Source organism: Solanum pennellii, chromosome 1 (genome assembly GCF_001406875.1).
Source record: "Solanum pennellii chromosome 1, SPENNV200".
Classification (NCBI taxonomy): Eukaryota; Viridiplantae; Streptophyta; class Magnoliopsida; order Solanales; family Solanaceae; genus Solanum; species Solanum pennellii.
In genome coordinates, this window is record NC_028637.1 from 60,220,465 (window position 1) to 60,230,317 (window position 9,853).

Genomic DNA, 9,853 nt, shown 5'->3' on the forward strand with positions numbered 1-9,853 from the left:
AATCTGTCAATAACAATAGTTTATTTTTACGGTAAAATGAGAAAAACTTATTACTTTTATCTTAAAAATTTATTAAAAAAAACACTAATAACAATTTTTAAAAAATAACGAAAAATAATTTGAGATGAATATAGTGTGGTTCTAATTCATAAGGTAAAAGCTTGAAGAATCATACCTTTTATAAAAGTTTTGAACTTGAATGCTAATTTATAAGTTTTATGTTTGAACTGGAGTGAAGCATTCTTTGTAGTTTATAGCTCTCATACTCTTTATACACCCATATATATTCAATTCGTTGATTTCATCGGTGTTGAGATCATATGACATCAAATATCCAGTTTTACTTTGAAAAAAATATATATAATCTTTCCATATTGCTAATGGGGAATAAGTAGGAAGAGCAATTATTGTGAATTTTCTAATCCAAGACTCATAAAATTGTAATCCTCCATTATCCAAATTTCCATCAAATTTGTTGTTGGATCAGCCAATGACCCTTCACAAGGGTAACATAAAAAGCTTAAACACTCATTTAAAAGTAGGAGGCTATGGAGTGGGCCATTTGAAAAATGGCGACTATCAGGTATTTTCATATTGAGAAAAATTCAGTGGTGATGTCAAAGTAAAGGATTTTGTCTTCGCCTTCATAGAATGCAATCCAATGGTAAACTCCCTTACAAGCTGCCGAAGAATTTAACCAATCTAATGTGGGTAACTGTTGATTCACATGATCCAATTCTCTCCAAATATCAATACCTATTTCATAAACCTCAACCTTTGTCTTCCCATCTTCTATGTACACATAACCATCATCCTTGAAAACGTCAGAAATTATATAGACCTTGAAATCATTAACAATTGAATCAAAACCAAACCCACCACTATTAATGGATTTTATGGAAACCCTTTTGAATGGTAAAAGGGCTTGGGGGGACTAGTATGTAATTTCTTGTTGATACATTGTACAATATTGTGGTTACTGGGTCCATCAAAGCAATTAAACCATGTCTTGAATCGATGAGTAAATCATTGTCTACACTAGTAGTACATATCGTATAAGGAACATCCAGATCCGGATATACAAACTTTAGATTATCATTACCCTCACTAGAAATAAAAGAAGAAACAACTTTATATCTTTGAATATCTTCTTTGAAGGAGTGCTTTAGGAGAATTTTATCGTATGTTGATATTGTTATGTGATTCAAATGGAGATTGATGAAACTTGAAGATTGTATGAGAGTGTAAAGGTTTTGGAGACACATTTGAATCTCAAGATAAATTTTAGTGGAAGTCTCAAAAGAATATGAATGACCACATCTTCAGGATATTTCATCATAATTCCATCCACCATCATACAATTCTTTGTGATATAATTTCTGTTGCAGTTCAAAAAATTATGTGCTATATAAAGTATTAATAATAGCACCTCATCTGAATTACATCCAAAGTTTATTCTTCGCACACTAAGATCCATAACAAACTAAGCACCAGGTAATTTGTGGTTCATATGTGTTTTCTAAACATAATTTTCTTTTTTCTTTAAAAGAGTTACATCTAACAATTTTAAGTTAATTAATCTTAAATCAGTTATATACATTATACTTCTATCCCTACCGTGAATGTAAATAATTATGATATCTCCAACTTAAAACACTCATTTTAGTATATATTCCATATTTTTTATTATATTTATTTATTAATTTATTTATTCTATATTATATTAAAAACTTACACATTTTCACATTGTTGGGTAGTGACTTTTCTGAAGGGTTGTAATTTTTTTTTATAGAGTTGTGACTTTTTCAAAAATTATGACATTTACAAAAAGTTGTGATTTCTTGAAAGGTTGTTATATTATCCGATAAGGCACAATAAGAACCTTTTCATACTTTCCTTTAGAGAAATTTCCTCACACTTTTAAACTGTGAATTTTGTAAGTTTTCTCTTCTTCTTCTTAAAACAAGGAAATTGTAAGAGGTGTTGAATTATGCAATTACTTTGTTGTGAGTAAACTAGACTTATAATTAAAATAGATGCAACAAGTATAATAGAATATCTCAACTGCAAAGGAGAAGACTATCTAAATAGTTAACATGTACCCATTTTCATAGACATAAATATACTTTTGGAGCAACTTCTACATGACAAGAAGATCAATGATTTTCTGTGCACAAACTATAACGTGGTGTTCAAGCTGTGTAAGTCTCAAATTATTGGAGAAATTTTTTTTGATAAAAACTTGTCTAAACAGTCCAAGCTAGATTTAATAGGTAATCCTCCATTTACAATTTATTTGTTGTTTTTTTTTTATTTTTATCAGTTTAATGTAGAATGACTTTTTTTCTTGAGGGTGGAGGTGCATCTTTAACACCACAAAACTAAAAGATATTTTTATACATTCAACATATCCTTAAATGGAAAGTCATCTTTATTGTTTGAAAATTCATTTCAAATTAACATTAGAAAAATCTGTTTTTCTTTGCTATCAATAAGTAGAGAGGTTTTCTAACACTTTAAACTATTAAATTTTTTTAACTTCTATATTTTTCTTGATATAACTGAAAAATTGTGATTGTTGCTCAATTATGCAATTACAATATCTTTTTTTGGGAAAACTATAGCGATCAACAATAAATGATGCAATAAGGAGAATGAAATAACTCTACATCAAATCAGAAGACAATCTTGATAATTAATATGTACTCATTTTCATAGACATAAATATACTTTTGTAGAAACTTATACTTGAAAAAAAGTTCAATGATTTTCTATTGCGCAAACTACAACTTGGTTTTCAAACTTTGTAAGTGTCATGATCCGATTCCTCGATTCATGATGACGCTTACTATAACCCACCAGTAGGCAAGCCAGCCCGTATCGTGAAACTATAAGTAATATGATTGAGGGAAGAAAACTAAACTCAAACTAAACAATAATATAAATAACAATAATCATAGATGAAGAAGCAGAAGCAAGCCAAAATATCTATACAAATAAGAGATCTCTCCCTAAACCTGGAAGTCACATGTACAAAGCTACTAACAAAATGAGTACAAGTCCCACGAGTGGACCATAGAAAAATATTGTCTCAAAAAGCAAACGACAAGTCATATATAGATGGAGACTGGTATAGCACAAAATGCCACATTTTCACCTCCGTTTCCAGATTAGACTGCTGCAGGCTCGATGTCAACGCTGGTAGCTGGTGCTCGAACCTACATCACGAATGAAGATGTAGAGTGTAGTATGAGTACCAAAACAATAGGTACCAAGTAGACCTCATAGGAAGACCGAGTAAGAAAAGCAAAAGTACTATGAAATGTGAGAATCTAAAATACTACATAAAACAGGAAAGAAAAATCTAATAGGTATGCACACAAGTGTACTAACACACAAAGAAAAAGAGAATAGCTAACTAAATCTGATGGGCTACCATAAACCCAACGGGTATACTCATGCCTAAGCTGAAAGTAAAACCCTAGAGGACTCTCATAAGCCTCATAGGTACAAGGAAGAGTTATAATATAATAAGAGGACACAATGAAGTTCCCAAGATTTCAACAGCTTTCCACAAACTCGAACTGAACCAATTTATATTCTTGAAGCTCTTCAAGAATTAATAGGGTTAAGGACTTGAACCGAATTGAAGATGGAGGATCAAGGACTTGAACTGAGATTTCGAGTAACCAAGGATTCAAAAAAAGGCTAAGGATAGTCGTTGACTTGAACCACGTATAAATATAACCAAGGACTTGAACCGAGGTGAGAGTAACTATGGACTTAAACCACAACTTCAAAAGACGGTGGACATGAACTATGCCTAGTGGAGTGAATTGGGATTGGCTGCCAATCGAGCATCACATGGAGTACCTCTAATGTGAGTTCAATCAATAAATTACTCCAGCCTGAACCATATCCAAAAACAATTGAAGAGTATCTTCCACACAAAGATTTAGAGAAATCGAAAATGATGGAAGTAGGGGATTTTTTTATATATATATATATATATGGTTCCAAGAGCGGTTTTATTGCCTATATAAGGACCAAACTATCATACTCAGGTTTTCTACATCAGTTTACAAGGATATAAGCCGTCCAAAGCAACGTTGGAGAGATTACAATGACTAACGACTCCAAAAGGATGCAAGTCAACGACAATCACTAGCGTAAGCCTAGACTAAGGCCAAACATGCTCCCAACAATATTCACAAATAAAAGTAAAGCACACCGCAATGTGATGATGATCAACAAATACAATATACATGCTTCAACCGCCCTAAATATCCAAAAAGTAGCCTAAGTGTCATGATCCAATTTAGGGATCATGACCGGCGCTAAGGGGAAGCATCCCAAAGCCAGCCTTACCAGTTGGAGAAATAAACTACTAACTTCATCTATTTATCCATCTTATTCAACTAATTCTATATATTTTCCAATCTCTAGTAATCCAATTTCTATCCCCCAAAGCAAACTACGTGGGCAAGGATTCTTAGCAAGTCTGTAGAAGAAGAAGAAAGGAAACAAAGATTTACCTTAAAACTCCTTCTCCTCCTATACCCCTTAAGGTTTTCACCCTTCAACATTTTCTTATCGTCTTGTTCCTTCGATAAAAAAGAAACACAATTGCTGCATTTTCTATCCTTCCCTTTTTTTTTGAAGTTGCAGCAACGTGCTATTCTATTAGGGCTTTCATCCTTTGTTTTTTTAAATTTCTGATCTCTCCTTTTTAATCAGGGTTAAATGCTCTGTATGCCCTTATTTAAATACAGGGTATTACATTCTCCCCACCTTAAGAAATTTGGTCCCCGAATTTAAAGTAGATGTATACCTGTAGACTGAAATAAGAGAGGATACTTGTCTTGCATCTCCTTTTCCAACTCTCAAGTAGCTTCTTCTGTGGCATGGTTCCTCCATAAGACCTTCACAGACACAATTTCTTTTGACCTTAGCATTCTTACTTGTTTATCCACAATAGCCATTGGTTCCTTTTCATATGTTAAGTTCTCATCAATTGGTATGGCCAGTGCATCAAGTACATGAGATGAGTATGAAATATACTTTCTCCACATAGAAACATGGAACACTGGTGGATGAAAGACATATCAGGAGGAAGTTCCAAGCGATACGCCACTCCTCCTACCCGGTCAAGTATCTTATACGGTCCTATATATCACGGACTCAACTTACCTCTTTTGCCGAACCGCATCACACCTTCAATAGGACAAACTCGTTGGAAAACTTTGTCCCCAACCGTGAATACTAGAGCTCTTCTTCTCTTATCTGTATAAGACTTTTGTCTGCTTTGAGTTGTGAGAAATCTCTACCTAATCAACTGAACCTTACCCATGGATTCTTGTACTAACTCTGGTCCTAACACATTATCCTCTCAAACTTCAAACCACCCTATAGGAAAACGACTTCGCCTGCCATACAAAGCTTCATATGGAGCCATCTGGATGTTGGACTGAAAGCTATTGTTGTAGGCAAAATCAGTGAAAGGAAAGTAAGCATCCCAACTACCACCAAAACCAAGAAGTCAAGCTCTCAACATATCCTCTAAGATTTGTATAGTACGCTCAGACTGTCCATCTGTTAGTGGATGGAATGCGGTACTAAGGTTTACTCAGTACCAAAGCTTCTTGAAAGGATCTTCAAAAGAGTGAAGTGAATTGTGACCCTCTATCAAATATGATGGATATAGGTACTCCATGAAGTCGAATAACTTCATTCATAAATATCTGGGCATATCTCACTCCACACATATAGTTTTTATTGGTAAGAAGTGTGCTTATTTTTTTAATCGGTATACAATTACCCATACAAAGTCATAACCTCTAAGAGTTCGTGGCAGAACAACCACAAAATCCATAGTGACTCTCTCCCATTTTCACACTAGAATTTGAAGTTCTTGTAGTAACCCTGCAGGTCGTTGATGCCCTTCTTTAACTTGTTGACAAGTCAAACAACTTGAAACAAAATTAGCAATATCTTTCTTTATACCTTTCCACCAATACAGTTGGTTCAGGTCAGGATACATCTTAGTGGAACCAGGGTGCATAGTATATCTAGAGTTGTGAGCTTCTTCAAGAATAACTCGTCTTAACACACCCCTATCTGGTACACACAACCTATTATCTAGTCGAAGCATATCAGCACAGTCAACAATCATCTGATTACTTTTACCACTTGTGACATCATCTTGATATCTGTAAAGTTGTTCATCCTCATACTGTTCAGTCTTAATGCGCTCCACTAATGAAGATTTGGCTCGCACACAAGCTATCAATATCTATGAACATCCCACACTAAATCTCACACCTGTGCCCTTAAGTTTCTGCACATCTTTTGCCGAGTGTCTCTTTTCAGGAACTATATGTGCTAACCTGTCCATAGATTTCCTACTCAATACATCAACCACAACATTATCTTTTCTAGGATGATACAAAATAACACAATCATAATTCTTGAGCAGCTCCATCCATCGTCGTTGTCGAAGATTAATATCTCTTTATTGAAACATATATTTTAAGCTCTTATGGTCGGTATATATCTCACAAGTTTCACACTATGGATAATGCTCCAAATTTTAAGAGGAAATATCACTGCAACCATCTCCAAATCTTGTGTAGGATAGTTTTGCTCGTGCGTCTTCAGCTGCCTTGAAGCATATGCAATAACACGACCATTTTGCATAATAACACATCCGTAACGAACTCTCGAAGCATGAAAAAAATGCCGTAAAACCTCTAGAACCTAAGGTAATGACAATATGGGTGCTGTTGTCAAACATATTTTGAGTTTCTGGAAGCTTTGCTCACATTCTTCTGTCCACTGAATTTTGGCATTTTTCTGTGTTAACTTCGTCAATGGAGATGCTATTTTGGGGAAATCCTGCAGAAAACGCCTGTAGTAATTTGCCAAACCAAAAAAGCTTCGAATTTCTGTAGGCGAAGTAGGTCCGGGCTATTTCTTCACAACTCTGGTCTTTTTGGAATCCACCTTGATCCCATCTTTGACACCACATTCCCCAAAAATGCTACTGAGTCTAGCCACACCTTGGAAACTTAGCATAAAGCTTATGTTCTCACAAATCTGTAACACCGTCTTGAGATGATCCTTGTGTTCTTCCTGGCTTCGAGAGTATACCAAGATATCATCAATAAACACTATCACAGACCTGTCTAGAAAATGCCTGAACACTCTATTCATTAAATCTATGAAATTAGTAGGAACATTAGTTAACCTAAACGGCATCACAAGGAACTCATAATTCCCAAATCGAGTTCTGAATGTTGTCTCGGAAACATCTTCTTCTCTGATTCTGAGTTAATGATAACCAGATCGAAGAACAATCTTTAAAAAGTGGAACAACCCCATGTAATTGATAAAATAGGTCTTCTATACGAGGTAAATGATACTTATTATGTATCGTTACCTTGTTCAACTGCTTGTAATCGATCCACATTCTAAGAGACCCAACTTTCTTCTTTACAAATAATACTAGTGCGCCCCACGGAGATATACTCGGTCGGATAAAACTCTTATCGAGTAAGTCTTGCCAGTGTTGTTTTAGCTCCTTTAACTCTGCTAGTGCCATTTGATATGGGGGTATAGATATTGGCAATGTATTAGGATCTAAGTCAATACCGAAGTCTATCTCTCATTCACCACTTGTATCTTCTCCAATCTAAGTATTCCTTCTGTTTTATCCCTTACCATAGCTAAGAGACCCATACAGCCTTAGTAGTAACCTTCGAGCCTTCATAAGGGATATATTTTTTCCAACCTCGGGGACTTGACCCCCTTTTAATACAAATGTAGGCTCATAAGCTATTTCGAATTTGACTATCTTTGCATGACAATCACCAATAACATAGAAAGCACATAGCCAATCCATGCCCATCAACACATCAAAGTCAATCATATCAAGTACAATTAGGTTAGCTAGGGTATCCCTACCCTCAACTCTAATATGAAAATCACGATACTCATATTCAACAAATAAAGAATCCCCCACATGAGTAGAAACAAAAAAAGGACGATTCAACATCTCTGGTTGTCTACCAAATCTCAAAGCAAAGTATGAGCACACATAGAAGTGGATAAATCCTGGATCAATTAAAGCACGTGCATCAAAGGAACAAATAGATTGAATATCTATAACCACCACATTTGAGGCCTGAACATCCTGCCTACTTAGTGCAAAAACTCTTGATTGAGTTCTACCAGCATTTCCTTGTCCTTGATTTCCAGTGGAATGATTTCTAGTACCTCTACTTATGTTTCATGTACCAATATTACCTAAAAAGTTATTAGTGGTCTGAGTAGGTGCAGCTAGCTATGCAGAAGTCTGAGTGGGGTTTCTCGGAGGTTGAGGGCAATCCCTAAAGCACCCTCTAGTCAAAACACGACACTGTCCTGCATGTGATCTACCACAAGTGTGACAGGATAGATCATTGGCATACATTTGCCCAGAATTACGATGTCCTTGTGAAGATGATTGTCCTTGAATACCTTGTAGGTGATATGGCTTGTAGGTGGACTGTGAAAGTATATCCAACCCTCTCTAGGAGCCCTGTTTTTGTCTTCCCTAATTCCCTATTTTGTGATTTTTCCTTAAGTCGCCGCTATACGATCCCCTATCTTGGACTTCTTATGTACCTCATAGGTTGCATGCTGATAGACCCTTGTCTTTAATCTTCCTAGCTAGATCAACTGCTTCTAAATAAGTCATGGTACTCATATTTGGGGATATGTCATTGAATACACAACTAACAAACCCATGCACAAACCTCTTAACTCTATCTGCTTCATAGGTACCAAAAAATAAACATATCTAGAGAGCTTACGAAATTTGGTGTTATAATTTGCCATATCCATATCTGGAGTCTGTACCAAGCTCTCAAATTTTGTTGCATACTACTGCCTCTGAGTGTTTGGAAGAAAATTATCCATGAACAACTTAGTGAATTCATCCCACTTCAATGGTGCCACCCCACTAGGTAGACTTAGCAATACAATCTCATAGCAAGTGTTAGCCATGCACTCTAGTTTATATGCTGCTAACGCCACCGATCTCTCACTAGAACATACTAGAGCTCGAAGGGCCTTGAACGTCCCATCCAAGAAGCTTTGAGGATCCGCTGAACTATCAGAACTTGTGAATTTAGTGGTTTCAATTTTAAGAATTCCTACAAGGATACCTCTTTATTCCTAAAAGTATAAGTCCGTGCAGGTGTCTTAAGTGGTACATGTGTCTGAGTAGCAACAATAATACACTAACCATCCCTCTCATATCTATCCATTCTATTGACCAAACTCTCTATGGCTTCTACATGGAGGCAAGTACCCAGTAGTAGCATTCTCCTGCGATGTAAGAGGTGGACTGGCGCTCCTTTCTATAGTGACGTCCTTTCACTTACTCTCGAATTTTGTTGTATACTTCTGCCTCTGACTGTTAGGAAGAAAATTATCCATGAACAACTTAGTAAATTCATGCCACTTCAGTGGTGCCTCCCCAGTAGGTAGACCTAGAAATACAATCTCACACCAAGTGTTAGCCATGTCCACTACTTTGTATGCTTCTAACTCCACCGATCTCTCACTAGAAAATCCTAAAGCTCGAAGGGCCTTGAACGTCCCATCCAAAAAGCTTTGAGGATCCGCTGAACTATCAGGATTTGTGAATTTGGTGGTTTCAATTTTGAAAATTCCTGCAAGGATACCTCTTTATTCCCAAAAGTACAAGTCCATGCAGGTGTCTGAGTAGCAGCAATATTACACTAACCATCCCTCTCATATCTATCCGTTCTATTGACCAAACTCTCTATGGCTTTTTGCATAAAGGTAA

At 35.9% G+C, this 9,853-nt stretch overlaps 1 pseudogene; it reads right to left on the reverse strand.

The window, feature by feature from the left end:
• Window positions 1-216: 216 nt before the first annotated feature.
• On the reverse strand, window positions 217-1,373 carry LOC107021704 (annotated as a pseudogene).
• Between the last annotated feature and the right edge of the window lie 8,480 nt (window positions 1,374-9,853).